This window comes from Oryctolagus cuniculus, chromosome 19 (genome assembly GCF_051225735.1).
Source record: "Oryctolagus cuniculus isolate XC-2025 breed Fujian yellow rabbit chromosome 19, ASM5122573v1, whole genome shotgun sequence".
NCBI lineage: Eukaryota > Metazoa > Chordata > Mammalia > Lagomorpha > Leporidae > Oryctolagus > Oryctolagus cuniculus.
The window spans coordinates 59340350-59366153 of NC_142885.1; the positions used below are offsets into that span (position 1 = coordinate 59340350).

At 49.8% G+C, this 25804-nt stretch overlaps 1 protein-coding gene across 2 annotated transcripts in view; it reads right to left on the reverse strand.

Annotated features, from left to right (window-relative positions):
* GPR139 (G protein-coupled receptor 139) overlaps nt 1-25804 on the reverse strand; it is a 47437-nt gene that overhangs the window by 10807 nt on the left and 10826 nt on the right. Inside the window, exon 2 of one of the 2 annotated variants that reach the window (XR_016225634.1) lies at nt 15279-15515. The exons of the other annotated variant lie outside the window; for it this stretch is intronic. The gene's annotated coding sequence lies outside the window, so the exon portion shown is untranslated. Of the gene's footprint in view, nt 1-15278; nt 15516-25804 lie in introns of those variants that run through there. 2 annotated transcript variants of the gene reach the window in all.

A 25804-nucleotide genomic window follows, 5' to 3' on the forward strand; every position in this document is an offset into this window, starting at 1 on the left:
TACCCTGCGCAGTTGGTACTATGATTTGAAAGCATTCAGGTTCGGAGAGATTCAGTAAGTTGTTTGAGGTCCACAGGTAGAGGGTGGTGAGCCAGGTTATTAACCCAGGCTTTTCATCTCCTAGCTTTTTACAGATTTAGCTTCTACATTAGAAGTCAGAAAGGGGTGTGGTGGGCATTTGATGACGCGGTTATGACACCACTCAGGACACCTCCATTCCACAGTGGAGTGTCTGGGTGTGAGTCAGGGGTCTGTTTCCAATTCCAGCTTCCTGCTAAAGCACACCCTGGGAAGCGGCAGCTGGTGGTTTAAATACTTGGGTCCCAGCTACCCATGTTGGGAAACCCAGATCGAGTTCAAGGCTCTTGGCTCTGGCCTGGCCCAGATCGAGCTGTGTGGGCACTGGGAGAACAAACCAGTGGATGAAAGATCTCTCTCTCTTTCAAATAAATAAATTAATTAAGTTAAAGAGAAATCAAAATTCTATGTAAACCTCACTTCCAGGTAGCCATGCAGATGGCCACCAGATGTCACGCCTCCTTCTGTGGAACCTCTTCTTGCAGCCTCCAGGTCCCGAGGTGGAGCTAGTCCCTTGACTCAACTCTTGACCAATGGCTATAGCAAGAGGACTACTGTATGACTTTTGAGGCTGGGTTATTGGTTCTTGGGACCCAGCTGTCACTCTATGAGATGCCTGTGCCAGCTGGAGAGGCCATGGGTAGGTGCTGTGGTGGACAGCTAGCTGACAGGCAGCACCCACAGTCAGCCAAGGGAGTGAGCCATCTTGGGGGTCCACTCAATGGAGCCCCTAAGTAACTGCAATCGCAGCTGTCCCTAGTTGCAACTACATAGATGCCAGAAGGCAGAGCAACCCTGAAGAGCCCAGCCAGCCCCCAAAGCAGTGACAATGAACCACAGTTATTGCTTTCAGATGCTAAGTTTTGGGGTGGTTCACTATGTGGCAATACATAGTGAAAACAGATGCTTGTTAGCCATCTGATGTCATCTCCAGGATGCGGATATGCCTATAAGTGTCACATAATCAGTAATAATGACTGTCATCACAAAATGTGAGTATACAATAATACTGTTGTGCAATTTCATTTCTTTTCACCTGGAAAATAACTGTAGATTTTGTCCCTTATGTCAATAATATTCATAAAATATTCATCTATCACTGGACAGAACTTAATGTTGTTATTGTTTCTTGGTCACTATCAAGCTTTATTAAGCATCTTTTGTGCATTTATGTAGAATAAATTCCCAAAACTAGAAATGCTAGTTTAAAGGGTAACACGATTTTCTTTCCTCCTTCCCTCTTACTATCTCCTCTCTCTCTCTCTTTTGGTCTCTTCTTCTCCCCGAAAGGAAGCTAAGAGAATTTGTAGGAAGGAAAATAGCTCAAGCCTGAGTTCCAGGAGGATTTAGGTTAGACATCAAGAATACCTGTTTGATGGCAATGGTATTATATGACAAAGAGCAGGTCACTGACAGGCACAGTTGGTCAGGTCATACCGCTTTGAAGAGGCACAATTGCTAATCTGGGCTAATTAAATTCATGGTGTAACCTTTGGAAGACCCTATTTCTCTGCACCCAAATGATGTTCTTGCAGATTTCCAAGAAGACAGCCATTCACTCCTTCAGTCACCATTCCCTGCGACTTCAGTTCATTCCTGTACATTCTCATAGTAGCCTATCTTTGTGTTGGAAGACGCAGCCCTCTGGCACCCTGAGCAATTCCAGCGGAGTTCCTATCTTCTCTTGGGAATCCCCGGGGGTGGATTTTTTAGGCAGAGCAATTTCTCAACCTCCTAGGCAAGAAGTCAGCAATGCTCTCAGATAAGCTGAGGAGTGGAGACTCAAATGTGTGATAGGCAAAGCTGTTACCTCCATTGTTACTTTCCCTCCTTCCAACTCAGAGTGGAACAAGGGGAACTTAAAGGATGATGACAATAAGACTCATTGTACAGTCTTTTTGGCTTCAGAATGGTGCTGGGAGGTCTTCAGGGGGCTCAACTCCGGGTGGTCCCCTAGGAGAGGAGCATGGAGGAAGTTTCCATAGGCAGCTGTCCCACTGTGTGTCTCCCATCTGAGGTGCTGCCCACTGGCCAGTGTCCATCCTTGTCTGTCATTCTTTCACTTGTCCCATGGCAGAAACTTGGGAATGAGGAGCTTTCTTCCTGCAGTTGGCTATTTGGGGGCACAAAACTGACTATTAGGTGATGAGACTCCATCCCACAGGAAAGACAACCCTTGGGGGAAGCCTTGCAGGCTCTCGGGAGGACTCTGAAGGTCCATTTGGTCTTTTTACTCTTTGAAGGCCGAGCCTCACCCAAAATATTTGGGTGTGTAGGAACCTTTCTGAGCTGGGAGCATGGTGGTTAAGAGGATACTCTCTGGCAGCAGACAACCTGGCTGTAAATCCCAAAAGAACCATTTATCAACCATCCAACGATGAGCAAGTGATCTAATCTCTATGAGCCTCTATTCCTACATCTGTGAAATGGGTATTACAACAAACAGTGCCCTCTTGAGTTGTTAGCAGGATACCTGAGTCAGTATGTGGAGACTACTTAGCACGGCTTCTGGCACATGATAAACACTCAGAAAGCAGTAGCCATTGTTACTTTTGAAAACGCAGCCAGTTCAGCTCAGCAGACAACTATGGAGCATCCACTGGAGACCAGACCTGTGCTAGAGATGCGTAGGAGAAAGTCCAAGATCTCCAGGAATCCCAGAGAAGATTCTGGTTTCCTTTTTATTTATTTACTTATTTATTTATTGACAGGCAGAGTGGACAGTGAGAGAGAAGGACAGAGAGAAAGGTCTTCCTTTGCCGTTGGTTCACCCTCCAATGGCTGCCGCGGCCGGCGCGCTGTGGCCGGCACACTGTGCTGATCCGATGGCAGGAGCCAGGTACTTCTCCTGGTCTCCCATGGGGTGCAGGGCCCAAGAGCTTGGGCCATCCTCCACTGCACTCCCTGGCCACAGCAGAGAGCTGGACTGGAAGAGGGGCAACCGGGACAGAATCCGGTGCCCCGACCGGGACTAGAACCCGATGTGCCATCGCCGCAAGGTGGAGGATTAGCCTAGTGAGCCACAGCGCTGGCCTATTCTGGTTTCCTTTCACGGCTCATTCCAGGCACTGACAACCCTGCAGACCAGTCAGGAAATTCTGAGTCTTCCAGCTGCAGCCATTTTCTGCCCTGTACCCCCGCTTTGATTTCCTGCTTGGAGAGAATGGCATTGGCCATCATCAAGGGAAATAGACACTTGAGAGCCATTACTCCATGATGACTGTTTTCTCTCTCATCCCTGCATGAAATAGCCTTTTTCTTCTAAAATTTTAGTTCTTATTTTCTTTTTCTTTGAAAGATCTTATTTTTAAACTTATATAAGGTGAACACATTTTCTGTATTCCATATATACAGATTTAAAAGCATAGTGATACCTCTCACCCTGCCCTGCCTCCCGTCCACCCTCCCTCTCCTTCATTTTTTCATTTCATTTTTATAATGATAGTTCCTATTTTCATTGATCCTTATTTTCTTTGTAGCTTCACAATTGTGTTCTTTACAATATTTCTTGTGGAGACCCTACAGACATACATTACATTACCTATAGCTATCTGTATCCACACTTAAGCACTTGAGTTCTTCCCAGAGCTAGGGTTGGTTTAGTGTTTCCCTTTATCTTTGTATCTCCTTTTATAAGATCTCGTGCCAAGGTTGAGAGCACAGTCCAAGGCAGCGATGACAAAAATGTTTCATCTTCAATCTATTGGTGGTGGCTGTCTGAATGCCATGTTGGAAATTGTTCTTTCAAACATATCTGGGCTCCATGGTGCTGTGATGAATTGGTGATGTCTGCCAAGGTGGGGCAAATGTCATGCATTTGTCCTACTGCTCTCAGGCTTTGGATTCATGGTACAGCCTCCTAGCTTTTCTCAGAAATGGGCAATCCAGTGTGTCCATTGTAGACCAAAACCAGTTGAGACTCAGCAAGGCTCCCTCGTGCTGAAGAGCAGGCAGCAAGAGCTAAGATGGCTGCATCCCAGGGCAGCCTGACTCAGGGCAATGAGCAGAAGTGACTCAGCATCCGGACGGCAGGGCTAGAGTCAGCCTTGCCAATCAATTGACCTTCTCTGGGCAGCAGAATTGGTTCTGCCTCTTTGACCAGGGACATCTTCATCCAGTAACCATGACAACTGCTAGACCTTGATTGTGAAACCACATCCGAGCCAGCCAACAGATCCCGAAGTTTCCAAACTGTACCTCTCAGTGCCAAAATTCATTTGCTTATGAGCACCTACTGTGTGTTGGTGGTTTTGTAGAGATGATTTTATGTGATGAACATTTTCACTTCAAGTTACACATTTAGTTTAAATGGTAGTAGAGAAATCATTTTTCCAAGTAGGGCAGTGATAAATGCTAGCTTATAAAAAATAATTGTGATCTATTTAAAAGGTGAGTTGACTTAGGAATGACTTGTGGAGAAGACAGTGTGGGTGGATTGCAGTTTTTAGTCCCCATTGACCAAGGAGGAAGTGGATATCCAGAGAGAGGAAGCTACCTGCCCAAGTCAGCCCAGCTGGTAGGTGGGAGGAGCATCTGGAAGGCACCTGACAGTCCCAGTCAAGTTCTGTACCAAGTGATGGATGCAGCTCTGGGAGTCTCACAAAGACAGGTGGGGCAGGGCTTTGCAGGAGTAAGTCTTGGGCAGACAGACGGTTCTCCAGAAAACACCAAATGGAAGGGTCACCAGCAAGGACAGGTGGCTTGACATGAGAGACTTGCGTTTTGGAGTCTGGCAGGTCTGGGTCTGGGAAGTCTCCCAGATCTGGTGCTCCCGGGAAATCTGTACCAACACAATGAGCTTCAGAGCCCTCACCAGGACACCGGGGGGAGGAATGGTGCCTGGGCCAAGGGTTTGCTGGGAGGAACAGCGAGAACCACACACACACAAAGCCTGGCTCAAGATAGTGCCCAGGAAGTGGTCGGAGTTCTGTACCCATGTGATGATCGGTGCCCCTAAGGGGATGAATTGAACCAGGTGAGGAGGAAGAAGCACTGGACATTCTAGGAAGGGCCTCTTGGGTCTCTTCCTTGGGGATGGGAGAATTGGCTCTGGAAAAGGCCCGTGACTCATTTCTCAGACTCAGCCAATGAGAGGCTTCTAAAATGTGGCAAGAGATGCTGATGCAGGGAAAGCCGAGACCCTGTGGCAAGAAAATGTCCTAGATGAAGGATCTCTGTCAGTGAGACCCCAGAGGAAAGAAGAGGTCATCAAAGAAGGAGGTACTTTTCTCTGAAGGGAGGAGAGAACTTTCACTTTGCTATGGCCTTGTGTAAATAATGTTGGAGATTGTGGATTCAAAATGCTTCCACAGCCTAGGGAGCTCATGTCAAAAGCCTTGGGTGATGACTGATGTCATACATAAGAGTGTTAATTGTTAAATCAACAACAGGAGTCACTGTGCATTTACTTCCTATGTAGGACCTGTCCTCAATGAGTTGTATTATGAAAACTGAACTGTGAAGCATGTTCTCAAACAGTTTTGTGTGTGTGTGTGTGTGTGTGTGTGCAGGCAAACTGTTGAAATCTTTACTTAGTATAGAGTTGGTCTTCTGTGTATAAAGTTAATTGAAAGTGAATCTTAATGGAGAATGGGACTGGGAATGGGGCGGGGGGAGGTGGGGTGGGAGGGCGGGTTTGGTGGGAAGAATCACTATATTCCTAAAGTTGTACTTATGAAATGCATGAAGTTTGTATTCCTTAAATAAAAGGTTTCTTTGGAAAAAAAAAAAAGAGGTGCCTGTGCTACTACATTAGGCTCTGACGTATATACCCTTATGTTTCCCTGAACAAGCCACTTCCCTTCTCGAGGTTCCGCTTCTTTAAAATGGGCCAATCAATAGTAATGACAGGATCGGAGCTCACATCTAGTGAAGTGAGTGGGGGTTTGACAGGGAGAGGAACAGCAGGATCAAAGGTGAAGAGGGACGAAAGTGGGGCTGGTGCTTGGCACAGAGGGCTCTGGACACTCCCAGCCCACACCACGGTGCTTGGGTTCCAAAGGCTCAGCTTCCAATTCCAGCTTTCTGCTAATGCACACCCTGGGAGGTAGCACAGATGGCTGAAGCGGTTGGCCCCTGCCTTCTACATGGGACACCTGGATGGAGTTATTGGCTCCTAGGTTTTACCTGGCCTAACACTGGCTGTTGCAGACATCTGGGGAGTGAACCAGCAGATGAGACATCCCTATCTGTCTCTCGGCCTTTCAAGTAAATAAAATAAAAGCTAAATTTGGGGAAACAAGATGAAATAGGAAGGCCCCCTCCACTCTTTCAGAGACAGCAAACAGTTATCAAGAGTTTGCTACATGCAAGGCACTGAAATCTAGTCATGCCCACAGTATGACATCTGGTATCATAACATCTATTACAGACACTCCCTGTCTTACAGTTTGACTCAATTTTAATTTTATGGTGGTGTGAAGGCAAACTGCATTCAATGGAAATCACACCTGGGATTTTGAGCTGTGATCTTTTCCTGGGCTACTGATACGTGGGACAAGTCTCTCTTGATAATGGGCAGGAGCAGCAGCCCCGCAATTGCGAGTGTGTAGAACCGACACTCTCCACTGTGCTGTGTTGCAAACCTGGCAGGTTTGGTAGATTAGGGGCATGAATGCATTTCCAACTTATGATACGTTTATCTGGATGCAGCCCCATCATAAGGTGTGGAGCAGCTGTATGAAATATCTAGTACTCAATCCTTTATGAAATAAAGTGTGGATGATATTCAGCCCTGTGTTATAGATAAAAAAAAGACTGAGGTTCAGAAGAGTGAAAAAGTGAGGTTCTGTGCCATGTTACCAACTGGCTCTTCCAGCTCTCCTATTCTATGACATCTGCTATCCAAGAGCTGAGCAAGGCTGGTACATTTAATAACAACAGTTCCCGCTATTAAACACTTACTGTGTGTGACTCACTTGAAGCTTTGCTTATATTAAATTTAGTCCTCACATGACATCAGGAGATTGGTGCCATTAATATGCCCATTTTAGAGACAGGAACACTGAGGCTCAGTGAGGTTAAGTGCCTTGCTCAGATCAGACAGAAACAGTGAGCTGGACTCATGACTTGAAAATGATTCATGGCCGGCGCCGCAGCTCACTAGGCTAATCCTCTGCCTTGCAGCGCCGGCACACCGGGTTCTAGTCCTGGTCGGGGCGCCGGATTCTGTCCCGGTTGCCCCTCTTCCAGGCCAGCTCTCTGCTGTGGCCAGGGAGTGCAGTGGAGGATGGCCCAAGTGCTTGGGCCCTGCACCCCATGGGAGACCAGGATAAGTACCTGGTTCCTGCCATTGGATCAGCGCGGTGTGCCAGCCACAGCGCGCCGGCCGCGGCGGCCATTGGAGGGTGAACCAGTGGCAAAGGAAGACCTTTCTCTCTGTCTCTCTCTCTCACTGTCCACTCTGCCTGTCAAAAAATTAAAAATAAATAAATAAAAAAAAAACAAAAAAAGAAAATGATTCATTAGACTCTGGATCCCAGTCTGTGCACCTGTGGGATGCTCCCACAATTAGCCTAGGGAAGTGGGCCAGTAAATAGAAATCTTTTTCACAGTATGCATTGGCTGGGATGTACGTCGAGTTAAGAAAGTTGGGTGCAGGGTTCCTTGTGAAGGATTCCTGCAGCTCCCAAGAACCTCGAGGAGTGAGAGACAGAGACCCGAGGAAGCCCATCACCTCCCCTCTGCCCCCTCCCATGTCAGATGGTGCTTCCCAGGGGCTAACTCTCCGCTGCATGCGTCCTGTGTGCTCTTTCTGCCCACATCACGCGTGCCCTGGCTTCCAGCTGGTGCCTGCCTTGGGCAGAGGCTGCTCATTAATTTTCGCTGTTTTGAGGGCCCAGGGTGATGGTCACTGGGTGCCAGAGGACCAACAGGAAGTCATAGGCGTCTGGTGCTTCGTCTGGAGTTCACTGCGGTGTCAGAGGCTAATTGTGGCTTTGCTTGGGTTGTCGCTGTTTGATTAAGCATCTTGCGTTAAGCATCATCCATCCAATGGCTGCCAGGGGTATTTTTAGCTGCGGGCAAATAGCTTATCAATTGTGCATACAAAATGCAGCCAACACAAAGCCATCATTTTCTGTGACCCTGCCTTGTTCTTCCACGCAGGCAAGGACAAAGGAAGACTTAAAGGAAGTTGGCGTTCATGTGTTCATTCAACTAATGTATTCCGAGCTGCCTGCGTACCACGCACCAGGCACTGTACCAGACCTAGAGATGCAATGATGCACGAACACACGAATGAGTCGTGTCCCCAAGGACCTGACATCCTCTCCTGCTCCAGTAGAATTCTGCTACCTACTAGGCTACCTGCTAGCCCTGTGGCCCTCGGTAAGTCCTGCTTCTCTCAGGAATGTCCTCTTTCACTCAAATAGCACGTGCTGAACAGGCACAATGTACCATTCCCAGTGTTGAGGCTGCCGGTGAGGGATCTTCTCCACCAGCAAGGCGACTCTGGGACCAAGCAGCAAGCGTGATGCCCCAGGGGGCCTGGTCCTTTCCCCAGGCACATGAGAGGGGCTGGAGAAGGCTTCCCTGAGGCACAATGAGGGGGATGCTATGAGCAAAGGCAGGGAGGTGTGACTGTGAGTGACACAGTCCAGGACTGGCAGCACAATACATGCATTAAAAATAAAATTCTTCACCCGATGACTCAAGCTGGCTTTCTAGCCGTAGGGCTTCTCTCTTGGTAGGGCGCTGCTACCTAGGGACAGCCAGCTGCCCACCAGCTAAGGCCACATATAAACTGCAAGCAGTCAATGGTTAGTTCTGGGTCCCCAGCTGCTTTCTCATATTAGGTCTCAATCAAGCGTCTCAACTGAAGAAAAAGAAATGATATGTGATACCCAGAAAATAAATGAGCCAGTATAGATGAAGGTTCCAGAATTTGTTGCTATGATTGATCTACACACCCTGAGTTCCTTGGCTGCCAATGCCATGAGAACCAAGCACAACTATAACCACCACCACTTTGCTAATTCAGAAGTCGCTTCCATGACTCCCAACTTCCAAGACTTCCAAGACTCTTAACTCTCATCCCAGAAAGATAAGCAGCGAAGAGTACAGATTTTTTTTTTTTTTTGACAGGCAGAGTGGACAGTGAGAGAGAGAGACAGAGAGAAAGGTCTTCCTTTGCCGTTGGTTCACCCTCCAATGGCCGCCGCGGCCGGCGCGCTGCGGCCGGCGCACCGCGCTGATCCGATGGCAGGAGCCAGGAGCCAGGTGCTTTTCCTGGTCTCCCATGGGGTGCAGGGCCCAAGCACATGGGCCATCCTCCACTGCACTCCCAGGCCACAGCAGAGAGCTGGCCTGGAAGAGGGGCAACCGGGACAGAATCCGGCGCCCCGACCAGGACTAGAACCTGGTGTGCCGGCGCCGCAAGGCAGAGGGTTAGCCTAGTGAGCCGCGACGCCGGCCCGAAGAGTACAGATTTTGGAGACAGGTTGCTGAGATTCAAACCTGCCTCTGGTACTTTCTAGATGAGTCACTTTGGGCAACTTACTTAACCTCTCTGTGTCCCCATTTTCTCATCCATAACAAGCATGATGGTGTGGCATCTCTCAAACATCTGCTGAGTGATTAACACAGCGTGGGCAGGCAGAGGGTCTGGGTAACAGTTCTGAGAAGACCTGAAGACTAGCAAGGATTTACTGCAGAAAATTCATCAGGTGATGTCACCAAGGGTAATTGGAAATTAAGTCAAAATTAATTTGGTGCTCAATGTGGTAGCAAGATCATTGAGAGACTATCAGTTCCCTCAGAAGAGGTCTTGCAGCAGAATCGTCCATTTGAACCTGATTCAGTTCTGCATACATGTAGTGGTGTCCTGAGCCAGGGTCAGGCTCCCAGAGAACAAGAGCTGTTCCCTGGTATCAAGGTACCGAGAACTTGCTAAATCAATCATCCCAAGGCAACAAGAAGAGTCGTTTCACACTCCCTGCTCCCTTGAATGTCTCTACCCTAGGACTTGCAAACCCAAGCAGCAACAGAGGTCAGGCAGGGCCTCCAGCAAACTGGACAGCTCTCATCCCACTTCATGAGGGAAATCCCTACTCAGTTGCACTTGGTGGTTTCCCATGAGAGGATGAATGCTAACTGTGGCCAGGTCTTCCAGGGTTTCAGAACACACACTTATACTCCAACCCCCTCCCCACACTCATGCCACATGCAGAGTGGGCCCATGGTTAGGTGGTCAGAGATCTCTGCCCTACAGGTCAAGGCCTAAGCAAGGTCCTTGCATGGCCAACAAGGTACCTCCCCCACCATCTGCTCCTTTCCTTGCCCCCAGGGGTGCACCTTGCATTTCGTCTTCTGAGCCATTGCCTGAATGTGCAATGCTCTTTCTTACTCTCTACCATTGTATGGGCTACCTCTTCCACCTGGAATGTCTTCCCCACATACAGCCCTTTGCCTCGAGCCTCCCTGATCTCCACGTGGAGGGTTTAGCACCTCCTCATCGAGAGTATGTAACATTTTTGTGATGATTTCCTTCAAGATCCCAACAAATGGGTGGTAATCTGAGGACTGTATTTTGTCCATCATAGGGATGTCAAAGACTACACACTCCATTAACACTGGAACTGAAGAGGGACAGACCGATGGATGGATGGACTCCCCAAGGCTCTCCTTATGGAATATCCACCTAGGTGCCCTCACTTTCATGGCATCCTGGTACACGCACGATGACTGATCTTACCTCTGCCCTCTGCCTTCTTCTTTCTAAACCCATAGTCTCTAGGGAGCCTCTTGGGGACTCCTTCCTGTTGCCTCCCTGGGATGGTTGATGGAGCCAAGTTCAAATTCCCCGTATCCTTGCTTGGGCAAGATGCTTAATTCAGTTTCCTCACCAGTGAAATGGAAAGGACATCTTCCCACAGGACTTAAGAAGACTGAGTAACTTAACAAGCGCCAAGGCATTCGTACCATGCCTGACACCTATCTGTTGCTCAGAAATAAGATTCAGTTACTCCCCATTGAGTGTGACAGTTTCCCTCTCAGGACAACTGAACCTTTTCCTTGCTGCAAAGCAGAGAGGTTAAAGCCCCAATTCTGAAACCAGACTTCACGGGGTTGAACCCCAAGTTTGCCAACTCCCACGTCTGGGATCTTGGCTAAGTTTCTCAAATGCTCTGTGCTTCAGTATTCTTCATCAGTAAAACCAGGACACTGATGCCTGTCTCATAGAATAGACTTCTTGGGAGAAGTAAGTGAGTTAACATAAATAAAGGACCTGGAGGAGCAGCTGGTACATGGTGAGAGCTCAGGCAAGGTTATTTTTGCCATTCACCAACCCAACCCAAGAAGACGCTGGCACGAGGAGGATTCTGCATCTTCACCAAGACCACTCAGACCAGCCTCCCTGTCCTGCCTTCCGTCACAGGCGGGCACTATGTCAGGCTGACACCGCAGATGTCATAGTAAACCCGAAGCACTGGTTTCTGTCCTGCAGTTTCTAGTCCTGCAGGGAACCCAGAGAGAAACCCAACAGGGCAGAACAAGAACATGCCCTGGGAGCACTGCAGAAGGAGCAGGTCTAACCTAGAGGACCATGGAAGACTTCTTGGAAGAAGCAGCACATGTGCAGTGAAGATAAAAGCGAGTCAATCAAGCGACTGGGGAGCAGAGGGTGCCGACAGGAGGCAATGAAACGTGCCAAAGCCAAGAGCATGGTCATTTGAGCCAATGGCAGTTTGATACAGAGTGGAGGTCACAGACTGATGGTCTGTGAGATAATTGTGGGTGGCAGGTACATTGTTAAGGCTTTTGAATTACCTGACATATTTACACATTGGAGCATTTCACATCTAATCAAGGATTTGAGCTGCATTTGAGAATCAGAAGGGTAAGCCATGCTGGGCCCACACTTCCACTTGGGGTTGCTCTCTAGCTCTAGTTGTCACTACTCACCTCACCCCTTTATGTCATCTGCTCACCTCTGCCTGGAGGGAAAACTGGGAGGGAGGCCTGGCTGGAGAAGGGGTAGAAAAATAACAGCCTTGGGGCTGGCACTGTGTTGCAGTGGGCTAAGCTTCTGCCTGCAGTACCGGCATCCCATGCGGGCATTGGTTCAAGTCCCGGCTGCTCCACTTCCCATCCAGCTCTCTGCTATGGCCTGGGAAAGCAGTAGAAGATGGGCCAAGTGCTTGAGCCCCTGCACCTACATGGGAGAGCTGGAAGAAGCTCCTGGCTCCTGGATTCAGATCAGCCCATCTCTGGCTGTTGCAGCCATTTGGGGAGTGAACCAGCAGATGGAAGACCTCTCTCTCTGTCTCTGTAACTCTACCTCTCAAATAAATAAATAATCTTAAAAAAAAAAAAAAGCCTCAATTCCAATGGCTTTGCTGCTACACCGGATTTGGATTTGTCCTGAGCTGGTGAGGAGTCAAAGGGCTTTAAGCATCAGTTTTTTTTTTTTTTTTTTGACAGGCAGAGTGGACAGTGAGAGAGAGAGAGAGAGAGAGAAAGGTCTTCCTTTTGCCGTTGGTTCACCCTCCAATGGCCGCCGTGTCTGGTGCGCTGCGGCCAGCGCACCGCACTGATCCGAAGGCAGGAACCAGGTACTTCTCCTGGTCTCCCATGGGGTGCAGGGCCCAAGCACTTGGGCCATCCTCCACTGCACTCCCTGGCCACAGCAGAGAGCTGGCCTGGAAGAGGGGCAACCGGGACAGAATCCGGCGCCCCGACCGGGGATTAGCCTAGTGAGCCACGGCGCCGGCTAAGCATCAGTTTTACTAAGTCAGAAGCTCGTTCATTTTTGTGCAAACCACAGGCATTCCAAAGGGAGATGAGGTGGAGGGAGGCGAGGATCAGAGGACCCCAGGCAAACTCTCACGTCTGTCCTGGTATCATAGCGTCCTCATTTGTAACAGGAGAGGGCAGGGATGCTGGGAGAAAACGTCTCGCCCCAAAAATGCCGGCCTCCCTCCTCCTCTCCAGTGAGCAGAGGGAAGGCTCCCTGGGATCTGGGTGTTCAAGAACAGCAGAAAATTCCCCAGTGCACGTGGCCCGGCAGCCCGCCCTCCGAGGCCACACTCCTGTGGACGCTGTGTTCTAGCTCGGGACCTGCATTCACAAGCGGGGCGGAAGTGGCAGCACCTGTGCCGCGAGACGCGGCCGGGCCGGGAACAGACCATGCCCAGAGGACAACGTCTAATTACCCAGGGGCCTTGGGGAGCAATTTTCTGTGGCTGGAGAAATTGCGTTCTGCGTCTCCAGCCCGAGCACACAGCCCAGTGATGTGTAGGTCAAGGAGGCTCAGTGATATGGAAATGGCTTTACGTTTGGGACCTTCTAACACCTACCTCTGCACCCTGGGAGGAGGCAGAGAGAGCAGTCTCAGAGCTGTCTCAGCCAAGTTCAGCAGGTGAAGGAGGGCTGCTGCCCTGCTGACTTTGGGGCAGTTTGCTTCTTTTCTGGCTTCGGGATACATAGCCGAACATCACAGGGGAAAAAAATAAAATCCAAAGCGAAGCATTCCTGCCTCAGTGGTGATGAGTGTGGGTGCTGGGTTCAGATCTAATCCACACTTGCATGCGGTTGCTGCTCCCAAAGGTTCATGTGCCGGATGCCTGGTCTCCAGTGTAATAGTATGGCAGGGAACTGTACCTTTAAGAGGTGGGGCCCTGGAGGAGGAGGCGGGATCAGCACTGATGCTGATGAGACAATGCTGGTCTCTCAGAGTGGATTTGTTAGAAAAGATTGAGGCTAGGAGTTTGGAGTCGTTGACTCCACTGGGGATATCTGGACTGCCTGGCTCAGCTTCCAGGTCTGGCTTCCTACTAACGCAAACCCTGGGAAGCAGCAGTGATGGTTCAAATAGTCAGGTCCCTTCCATCTACATAGGACACCTGATTTGAGTTCCTGGTTCACAGCTTTGGCCAGACCCAGCCTGGGCTGTTGCAGGCATCTGAGGCATGAGCCAGTGGACAGATCTTTCTCTGTCTGCCCCTGCTGTTTGCCTTTCTGATTTTCAAATAAGTAAAAAGTTAAGAAAATAAGCCCAGCCCCGTCTCTCACTTCCTCTCTCACCATGGAGCCTCTCTCTTCCCCAGGCATCCACTTCCCCTGATGCAGCCAGGGGGCCCTTACCAGAGGCCAGCACTGTGCAGCTTGCCCTTTCCAGTCACCAGGATCACGAAGGAAATTCTTTTCTTGAGGGCCGGCATCGTGGTGCAACAGGTTAAAATGCCACCAGTGACACTGGCATCCCATATCAGAGTGCTGGTACAAATCTCAGCTGTTCTGCTTCCCATCTAGCTCCTGCTAATGTGCCTGGGAGACAGCAGATGCTGACCCAAGTGCTTGGGTCACTACCACCCATGTGTGAGACCCACATGGAGCTCCTGGCTAAGACCCGGCTCTTGTGGCCATCTGGGGAGTGACCCAGCAGATTGAAGATCTCTCTCTCTCTGTCTCTCTCTCACTTGTGCCTTTCACATAAATACATCTTTAAAAAAAAGAAAAAAAACAAACCTCTTTTCTTTCTATATTACCCAACCTCAGGTATTTTGTTATGGTAGCACATGATAGACTAATAACTGTGACCTTGGGCAAGCTACTGAAGTTCCCTGTGCCTCTGTTTCTTCAGCTGTATAATGGGATTGACAATAGAACATACTTCCGGGCATTGATGTGAAGACTAAAGAAGTGAATGCATTGCCAGTGCAGAGGATTTGGGGTGCACTGCAGGAGCCACCACTGTGATTCTGGTCCATGTGCCATTTCGCTTGCCACCCCTTGTCCACCCAGCATGGGCTGAGAGAACCACTGTAGCTGAGTGTCCTCCAGACACAGCCACACGACCCAGGGCCTTTGCCTTTGTGGGTGTCTCTCCCTGCAGTACGCCCCCCCCCCCCCGATGACTCTGCTCTGTTTCCGACAACCCAGTTTTCCCAGCCACCAGGGATGACAGATTGATGTCCCCATCCTTTTCCATAATCCTGCCAATGACAGTCTCCCAAAACAGGACAGGGAAAGTGTCTGCAGGAAAACAAAATGATTTTTTTGTTTTTTTCCCCCTTAGAGAGGAGAGAAAATGTAAATAATAATAGCGGTTGCAGCAGTAATCATGACGGCGATAAATGATTCTCTACTTTATAGTGCCATGAGGGAAGCAGTCAAAATGATAAAGATAATCATTTCCATCTAGCATCTGCTATTTTTTTCTAAAAGATTCATTTATTTATTTCAAAAGCACAGTTACAGAGAGGAGGAGAGACAGAGAGCAAGCGAGAGAGAGAGAGAGCGCTCTTCAGTCTTCTGGTTCACTCCCCAAATGGCCACAACGGCCAGGGCTGAGCCCAGCTGAAGCCAGGAGCTTTTTCTGGGTCTTCCACTTAGGTGGCAGGGGTCCAGACACGTGTGCCACCCTCCTTTGCTTTCCCTGGAGCACTAGCAGGGAGCTGGATCAGAAGTGGACCAGATGGGACGTGAACTGGCGCCTGTATGGGATGATGGCATTGCAGGAGTTGGCTGAGCCTGCTACATCGTAATGTCCCCCCCACTTCCCTGAGCATCTCTTCTTATAAGCTAGAGACTTAACAGTTACTGCTGCTCCCTTCACATCCCAGGTGGGTATCATGCCGAAGGTGAATTAGGATTGTCTCCAAGGTTACACAGCTAAGAGGCCCCGGGATTTAATCCCAGGACTGCAAAGTGTCTGTTGTTTTACTTCCTTAAGCAGGGAGAAAGCTCTGGGCTGTTGCTGCCACTGTCACTCAAACTGACTGGAGCACAGGACTTGTGCCCACTAACCAGCAGGTCAGTCCCTCACGTGGACACCATCGTTGGGTGCTCCCTCCTCCAGCATGTCCAGACCTCGGTAGCTGCCCCAGGAAACAAAAGCCCTTCTCTCCTGCCCAGGATTTCCTGGGATGGCTAGGGCACTGCCTGGTCGATCGAGGAGGGGATGGGCATCTTTCTTGGCAGAGGGAGCCACAGTGCAAAATCAAGGAAGTGTGAAAGCTTGGCTGTGTTTGCGGAACTGGAAAATGACAGGCTTGGCTGCTGTGTGGACCGCTGGGAAATGAGGGATGAGAATTCAACAATCCATTGCGATAACCTCGGTGAAATTGCTTTGCTAGCTCCCAAGGTTGTTGGGGGGACTGAAGGAGACAACGCATGTGAAACAGCTTTGCACACTGGAAGAGTGTTGGGTAAATGTTAATTATCATGAGGTATTTCAGAGGTAGCCTGATTGGTATTGGGAGTGAGATAGCAGAAGATGAAAATGTATCTGTGAATGTCTCTTGAATCCACATTCTCAAAAGCACTTAGAAAAGAATTCTAAGTTCATTGTTCCCATCCCCCTCCTTCCTTTTTTCCAGATGAATAGATTTTAATAGATTTCAGAAGCTAATAAAAATTCAGCCAATTTCCTGGTCCTTATTGGTTACATAACCAGGTTTCGAGACATGCAGCAACATTTTGTTGCCTGCCTGTAAGACCACATCCAGCTAACTCTGTCAAACTACCTTTTCTATGCGCTCTGTCTTGTCTCCTTCCTAGGCTGTCCTAACACAAGGAGTCCTAGAAGGGCAGATCCATGTAGAGTTCTGTATTTAGGGCCACATTCTTAGCCCCTGCAAGGTACCTGACACACAGTAGGCACCTTAGACATCTTCCCTCAGTCCAGATGTCAGCACAGCACACCTGAGTTACCACAGAAAATCTCAGCTCCGGCTTGGTTCCTCTGTCCCTGAGCCGTTCTGTCTGCATGTGCCCCAAAATGCAATCCTTTGTTTTCATTCTAATAACATATTATTGGTAAAACTACTTTTGTTAATAAATACCCCTCCTACTACTGAAGAATCCAAACCCACAGGTTAGCCAAAGTCAAAGTCAAACTAAAAAGGTAAAACAATCTGAGAGGGCACAATTATTATTACTATTTTTTGGTTGATAGTATAATTGCATGCTTATAAAAACCAAGAGAGGGGTTGGTGTTGTGGTACAGTGGGTTAAGCTGCCACTTGCAATGCCAGCATCCCATATCTGAGCTCCTGTTTGGGTCCTGGCTGCTCTATTTCTAATCCAGCTTCCTGCTAATGAGGCTGGGAAAGCAGCAGCAGATGGCCCAAGTACTTCAGCCTCTGCATCCTCATGGGAGACCCAGATGGAGTCCCTGGATCCTGCCTTCAGCCTAGCCCAGCCCCAGCAGTTACAGCCATTTAGAGAGTGAACCAGTTAAGGGAAGGTCTCTTTTTCTCTCTCCCTCTCCCTCTCTCCAACACCCTGCCTTTCAAATAAACAAAATAAATATTTTACAAAAAGGGGCTTGGCCCCTGCACCCACGTGGCACCCTGAATGGAGCTCCAGGCAGGCCCAGCCCTGGCTGTCGTGGCCATTTGGGGAGTGAACCTGTGGGTGACAGACCTTTGTCTATGCCTCTCTCTTCTCGCTCTCTCTGTAATGGTGCCTTTCAAATAAGTACGTCTTAAAAAAATAAGAAGACCCAAGAGAACTGGCTGAGAAGTTATTAGAGCCAGCCAGAGTCACCAAGGCCCACACACAGCAGTGGCTGCTCAGCAAATTGAACAAGGAGGGAGAAGGTTCTATCCACGGCACTCCAAGTGCCCACACCCCAGCAGGGCTGCCCAGGTCACAGGTGGGGAGAATGGCTTCTTCCCAATTCTGGGATCCCAAGCAGCTTAGCTATACCCAAGTCTCTGAGCAAAGCACTCTGCCAGTTTGTGGCTCTTACAAGTGTCCAGGGTGGGGCTGAAGCTAACTCCCAGTAGGGGAGTTGGATGGCCCCCCAATCCCCTTCTCGGAGAAAACACCTCCACCCGGCCCACGGGAACAGCCATATATCTGCAACGTGGGCAGCCTTGCAATCCTGTCACCACAGTGCCATTCAGAGGAGGGTGACTGTGGCTGTAACCAGAACACCTACTTGCAGGGCCTCAGGACCAAGGTGCTGTCCTGTCAGAGCACACTTTTGTTGTTTGTTTTTTAAAGAGAAAGTATCCTGTGTGAGCGCCGCACCTATTCGGGTGAGCCTTTTGTTACTTTTTTTAAATCTTTTTTTTTTTTGGACAGGCAGAGTAGACAGAGAGAGAGAGAGAGAGAGAGACAGACAGACAGACAGAGAGAAAGGTCTTCCTTTTGATGTTGGTTCACCCCCCAATGGCCGCTGCGGCCGGCGCACCGCGCTGATCCGAATCCAGGAGCCAGGTGCTTCTCCTGGTCTCCCATGGGGTGCAGGGCCCAAGGACTTGGGCCATCCTACACTGCACTCCCGGGACACAGCAGAGAGCTTAACCTGGAAGAGGGGCAACCGGGACAGAATCCGGTGCCCTGACCGGGACTAGAACCTGGTGTGCCCGCGCCACAGGTGGAGGATTAGCCTATTGAGCCGCGGCAGCCGCCTTTTGTACTTTTTAAAAATGTTACTTACTTTCACATTATTTGAAGCCAGAGAGGAAGAAGGAAAAAGAGTGAGGAGGAAAGGGGGGAGAGGGAGGAAAAGAGAGGGAGAGAAAGAATGAGAGAGCAAGAGAGAGAGATGAATATCTTCCATCCACTGGTTTACTTCTCAAATGTCCACAACAGTCAGGGCTGGGGCAGCCCAAAGCCAGGAGTCTGGAACTCAGTCTGGGTCTCCCAGGACTTGAGTGGTTATCTTCTGCCTCCCAGTGTGTGCATTAGCAGAGGAGCCGAACTCCATCCCAGGCACTCTGATACCAGATGTGGGTATCCTGAGAAGGAATCTAACCACTGCACCAAGTGCCTGCCCTAAAAACTCTATTAAAATCCCCACCTCTCACGGCAGTACAGTAGATGAGAGCACAGATTTGGTGTCTGGATTGGACGCTTGGGTTGATATAGTACAAACTTCATGACCTTGAGCTCCTTACAATTTATGATGTGCCTCCGTTTCTTGATCTGTAGAATGGGATTATAAAGGTACCGACTTCATGGCTTTAGAAGGATCATAGGAGACAGTTCATGTAATGTGCCTTGAAGAGGCCCAAGATGTAGTAGGCACTCAGTTAATGCTAATTAAATTATGGGGTAAATGACTATTAGCCTAGTTTCTAAGGCTTCAGCCATGGCTGTCCCTACATGGGGATGGTACAGAGGTACAAAGCAGTATGTGGCTACTGGTTTGATCCCCCAACATTATCCTCCATAAGATTTTTCTCCAGAAGAATAAATTATTATGCTGTATGATAGTAGGTTGAACCCTATACAATAGACACCTTAAGAAGTTAAAAAATGGCTATATACATACACACATGTATATAGCACAATCTAGTAAATTTTCAATTTATTCATTTTACCTTCTGAATAGTTCATGGAATTACTGGAAGCAAGGGCATAGTTCACCCGTTTATTTTTTTCTCTTCTCCAGTTCTTAGCAGTGATTGTGATATGAAGGAGGTGTTCAGTGTATGTGTATGGGGAAGAAATGGCCTCTGATCAGGGCAAACCTTGCACGCTGGGTCTCAGGAGGGAGCAAGGTAAGGTCTAGATGGTAGAAGTGAAAGTCTACCATGATAACCATGCCTGACCCCCAGCACTGCTGCCTACCCCAGTCCCCAGTCTGCGGTTGACGCCTTTCCTCTTTGTCTCGTGATCTGTGCTGTTCCAGGGTATGAGGGCTATCCTCTAGCGCATCACACATCAGTTTTCAGGGTGATGTCATTTACTCTCTCATCTCTCCTACTGTACTGTGCCCCCTGTAAAGCTGAGAACATGGACTTACTCATCCTGTGGAACCAGAAGCCAGCACGCAGCTCACCGATGAATGGCTGAGGAACGTGCTAGCAGGGTTCTGAGCTCTGGCTCCATTTTGCAGGTCATTCCTGCCTGTACAGCTAAGTATAGACAGAGGAATGATGAGCCTTGGGTTTGAGATCCAAGAATGTAGCTTTAGTCTTCAGCCCTGCCTACCAGTAGCAGCTTGGGCAAGGTAAGGAACTCCTCTGAGCTTGTTTCACAGTGGATGAGCTGTGTGCAATGTTAATGCACTTGCACGTTGGTCAGCACTATATGAGAATTAACCTAATAGTTAGTGCGGATGATCCTTTTCAAGCATTGCCTGGCACACAATAGGTGATCAATAAAACATTCACTACATGACCTGCATTTGGGATTCTGTGCACTTGACTGAAATTGAGTCCACTTACAGCTGATAAAGGACACCTTGAAGGATGTGGAAGAGGACACATTTTTTTTTTCCCAGAGAAATTGTTGCATCACAATATGCTGCTCTAAGAAAAAAGAGGCGACTCCATTTCCATTTTGCAGGTTAGGTGTTGGGTGGAGAGGGAATTCACCTACCTGTCCTTGCTTAAAAATAATTTCAGGTAATTAAGCCATCTGCTTGAGGAGAGGGCGATGGGGACACCAGGAGCATCTTCAATCAGAAAGGAAGACATAGGTCCTCCAAACGCCTGCGAAGACCAGCCTGGGAAGGTGAACCGAGGCAGAGGTCTGTAGACACAGCATTTGTCTTGTCCTGTGCCCTGAATGCCAGCGTCTGCAGCAGGCCCCATGGCATGCACAGAACACAGCTCACATCTCAGCTGCTCTGCACACCTGCTGAAGTGCCTCGGGCAGGTCACGTCACTTCTCAGGGCCTCAGTTTCCCCACCAAATGGGCATGCTAGAAATACCAACATTCCAAGCACTGCTCTGAGTTGTAAAGGAGGCAGCATAGAGCACTGTGTTTGGTCTGAGCTTACTCAGAGTAAGTACTCAGCAAATGGTGGTAGTGGTGGTGGTAATGGTAGTTATGATTAAGATGCCTTCAGTTTCTTTGTAGTTAGTATACAGATTATGAAGTTAGGAAGGCAGTCATCCATCCATCCATCCATCCATCTATCCATCTACCCATCCTTCCATCCATCCATCCATCCACTCACCCATCCATCTATCCTCCACTCACCCACCCACCCATCCATCCACACACCCATCCATCCATCCACCCACCCATCTATCCATCCACTCACTCACCCATCTATCCATTCATCCACCCATCCATCCACTCACCCACCCATCCATCCACTCACCCACCCATCCATCCATTCATCCACCCACCCATCCATCCACCCACCCATCCATCCACTCACTCACCCACCCATCCATCCACTCACTCACCCACCCATCCATCCACTCACCCACTCATCCATCCATCACAAGTCCCTTGCCACGTGCCAGGTCCCATCACAAGGCATAACAGTTCAAGAGAAGACTCAGACTCTATGCCTATTGCCAAGGATTCATGGTCTAACTCAGTATCTTTATGATGTTCCTGGGAAGTGATAAGTACTTCTTCTTTTTGAGTACTTCCAGGAGTTTAACACCTCACCCCTCACTGGCATCTCCCCTATTACAGAACTTGTCACATTTATTACAATTACTGATTTGCCTTTCCACTTAACTAGAGGGTGAATTCCTTAGGGACAAGGACTTTTATATTCTTTGTATTTCTCTCCTTTAATATTCCCTATAATCCTAGCACAAAGTAGGGCCTCATGAAACAGAACTGGTCCTTCATATGTAACCCTAAGAGCCCAGGTCGAGGATCCAACAAGAAATCCATGTGCGTCTCAAAAATATAAGCTCTTTTATGTGCTAAGCCACCTACTGTGTGCCAGGTACTTCATGTACCTTGTCTCAGGCATTCCCCCACCCCCCACCCCCCAACAACATGAGCACTCATCCTCATATTACTAATTTAGATACAGAGCTTCAGAGAAGTCAACTACCCACAGCTGAAAAGTCCAGTGGGAACTCAGATCCAGGTCTTACAGACTTCCCTTCCTGTGGGAAAGGCATTTAGAATAACTGGAGAGGAGCCAAGGCCAAAAGTGTGATGGTGTAAATGGATGTGGGGTGCTTGTGTGGGTGGGTAAGTGTGTGTTGTGTGCGATATGCAGCACTAAATTAAAGGAAGGCATCAAAAGAGAAAACTAAAAATCCTACAGGAAACAAAAGTGAGAAAAACAAGCCCAGTGCAGGAAGAATCTTTGTGTTGGGCAACATGGAGTGATGGGGACTTGGGGGAACTGGATAGCACCAGGCCCCTCACCACGAGTTGTGTACAGCTGCCACCTACAATCCTGGCATCCCATGTGGGCACTGGTTCATGTCCCGGCTGTTCCACTTCCAGCTGCCTGCTAATGTGCCTGGGAAAGCAGTGGAAGATAGTCCAAGTGCTTGGGCCCCTGTACCCACATGGGAGACCCAGATGAAGCTCCTGGCTTTGGCCTGGCCCAGCCTTGGCAGCTGCGGCCATCTGGGGAGCAAACCAGCAGATGGAAGATCTCTCTCTTTGTCTCTCCTCCTCTCTCTAACTCTTTCAAATAAATAAATGTTTTAAAAAGGGAGGCTATTGTTACTTGACTCTAGGTTCTTGGTGACACCTGGGGAGGGACTAGTTTGTCCAGACCTTAAAATTTCCCAGGAGTCACTGGAAATCTGGATTTTTCATGTGCTTGCCTCTGAATGTTACTTAAGGGAAAGGTGCTGATTTTTAGGAGACGCTAACGGGCTTCATTCCACATCCTGGAAGGTCTGTTCCCAGCTGGCTGCGGGCCGGCTGAGGCCATAGCTCAGACCCCAAGAGGAAGGGAAGCGAGAGTGTTTGAGAAGGAAGGATGTTGACCAACATGCACCTGACCGACATTTAGTGCTGAGACTGATTTAACAAAGACAAAAAGGTCTTCCCATCTCCCAGAGCCGGCCTCCGCTGGCCAGGAGCGCTATGATAAGACGCAAGGAGCAGTCTGCCTTTTCTTTGCCCACTCTCCAGACGTCCTTGGAGTCTCCCACCTCACTCTCGGGGGCCAGGCCCACCTCGTCCTGCTGGACTGTGTCATCAAAACCGAACGCCGTCACAATGACAACGTCCCTCTGCCCAGCCTGCTGGGGCTCAGTCCCATCCGTTTGTCAAACGACAGGGCTGAAGGTGACCCTCTCCTTCTGGTTTGCCTCTGTCCGACTGCAGCCCACAGCCTGCTCCTCTCTCCATTCAGGATTCTTAACAGCCTACAGCTGGGGTCATTAGCAGGCCTTGCCCACAGCCACCATCAAGATGACAGCTCTGTATGGTGCCACAGGTGCTTTCCAGCTGCCCCCGAGAGCAGGGCAGGGACGTCCTTGGTATCCGAGGACATCAGTAGCTTGCTCATTTGTCTTGGCCGTCTCAGATTTACTTGGAAACGGAAGGAGATGGTGGGCGGGGTAGGAGGAGAGTGGGGGAGCCTGGCTGTGGATACGATCCCTGTCCCCTACCCCCACCCCGCCAACTGTGCCAGGTGTGCCTGTGCTTCTCTCTCCCACCAGCAGCCAGGAGGTCCTCATCCTGCAACAGCCTCCTCCTCTCCCCTGCTTCTCTCACCACTGCCTGCCCATCTATTCTTTTGCAGCAGCTGGAGACCTTTGAAAAAAAAAAGTGGATCATGTCACCTGCTTCCAAGGCTCCTGGAAGCCTCCCGGCCACACTTAGAGTAAAACTCCTCACTGTGGACAAAGGCTCCATGATCCTCCCAAGATCTTGCCCCTCCTCACCGGGTTCTTTCCCTTTGCTCGGTGCTCTCTGGCCACACTGGTCTCCCTTTGCACCTCTGGGCTCTTGCTGTCCCCATGCCTGGCGTGCCCTTTCCCCTGGGCGTCCCCTGGCTGGCTCCTTCTCCTTATTCAGGTCTCGGCTCAAGCATCATCTCCTTGGAGAGCCCTTTCCCGACCACTCCATCTCACGTAGCTCCCGACCTGGCTCTGGTCACCAGAGTGCCTATCAGTATCCCCGTGCACCTGTTCACTAGCTGCCTGTCTCCCTGGCAAAATGTGTTACCATGCAGGGAGCTTTCTGGATTCCTCTTTGCTTCCCCCCACCCCTACTTGCTAGAAGAATGCCTGGCATGGAAAGAAGAGACACACAACATGCTACGTGAAGCAAGTCAGTATCATCACCCCTGTACCCCCATGAGGCTCCAAGAAGAGGGAAATTCTCCATCCAGGACCTCACAAAGCTGCAGCACCGGGACTCCAACCCGAGCACGCCTCCTGGTTGCTAAACCGGTGTTGCCTCCTCTGCTGGGGAGAAGGGGTGTTCTGGAGGACCTTGGGTATGGAAGATGGACGCGATATAGGAGCAGGTTCCACAAGGGTCGGGGTGTGGGTCCTCTGAATGCTTTAAGGACCGTCCAGCTCCACCCTCCTCACCGTCCTGCTCCTCTGGAGCTCTCTCTGCAGCGACTGCTCGGCCCCACCACAGTCCAGGGAAGCCGCTGCGTCTCTGACAACAGGCGGAGGCTGGTGCTTGCCAGCATGAGGCCTGGGGTGCTGCAAGCCGAGGGCTGCGGCGAGAACAGGATGCCAGCCACTCTACTCGTTTGGTGGTGGGGTGTGTGTGTGTGTGTGTGTGTGTCTGGGTAGAGTCCCTTGGTTGAAATGATGTGGCTGATAGCTTGTTTTGCACTTAGCTTCAAACGCTAAGAAATGTCTGTGGCAGCAAAGCTATTCCCCCTGCTCTAACGACTGCCAACCATCCTGGCAAACAAGGCGGGAAAGAAGACAAGCCACCGGGGGCGACATGGGTTCTCACATTGTAGCGCGTGTTGTCCCAACTCGGGGCCAAGTTGCTGGCTTTAACAAAGCCCTTCTTCCTGTTTCACTCTGCCTGCGTCTGCCACCATGCTGGTCACTCCAGGCCTGCTTTGTGCGCTGACCTCCCCTCCGTCCCCAGGTCACAGGGCAGCTTGCTCCCTGCCCTCTCCCTTCCTCGTCCTTCACATCTCAATGGCTTCTTCTTTTTCTTCTTCAAGATTAATTTGAGAGAGAGGGTTACAGAGAGAGGGAGAGACAGAGAGAGGTCTTCCATCTGCTGGTTCACTCCCTAGATGATCGCAACGGCCGGAGCTGTGCCAATCCGAAGCCAGGAGCTTCTTCTGGGTCTCCCACGTGGATGCAGAGGCCCAAGCACTCGGGCCACCTTCTACTGCTCTCCCAGGCCATTAGCAGAGAGCTGGATTGGAACTGTAGTGGCTGGGATTCGAACTGGCATCCGTAAGGGATGTTGGCATGGCAGGCAGAGGCTTAGCCTGCTATGCCACCACACTGGCCCCTATGGCTTCTTCCTGAGGGGAGCCTTCTTCGGTCTCATGGTCAAGGTCAAGTGCCTGAATGATAAGCTGTCTTTTTCATGACCTTTCCATTGTTAAACTTTACATTTATTTGGGTTTCTGATCTGTGTGTGCATGTGTGTATGTGTGTGCGTGTGATGCAAACGCCAGCTCTATCCCTAAGTAGCTTTCTATGTACCCTGTGGGAACTTTGCTGCCCCCTCACTCTCGGGCTTTTCACTGAGGGCCCTGTTTCAGGTCAGTGTTCAGTGACTGACCATAGACGGAATATTTGTGTCCCCTCCCCCGATTCATATACTGAAGTCCTAACTCCCCAACGCCAAGGTCTTAGTAGGCAGGGCCTTTGGGAAGAGATTAGATCAGAAAGGCAGAGCCTTCCAGAATGGGAATGGTGCCCCTACAAAAGGGATCCCAGGGAGCTGTCTTGCCCTCTTCCTGCTATGTGAGCAGTCAACAAGAACTTGGCCTTCTGCAGCGCGGGAGAGGCCCTCACCAGAGCCCACTGCTGGCCCGGCTCCAGGACTTCCGGCATCCAGCACCGTGGGAAATACTTCCTGTTGTGTATAAGCCACTCAGTCTATGGGACTTTGTTACAGCACCCAAAACTGACTAGGATACACACTGACTTTTACCAC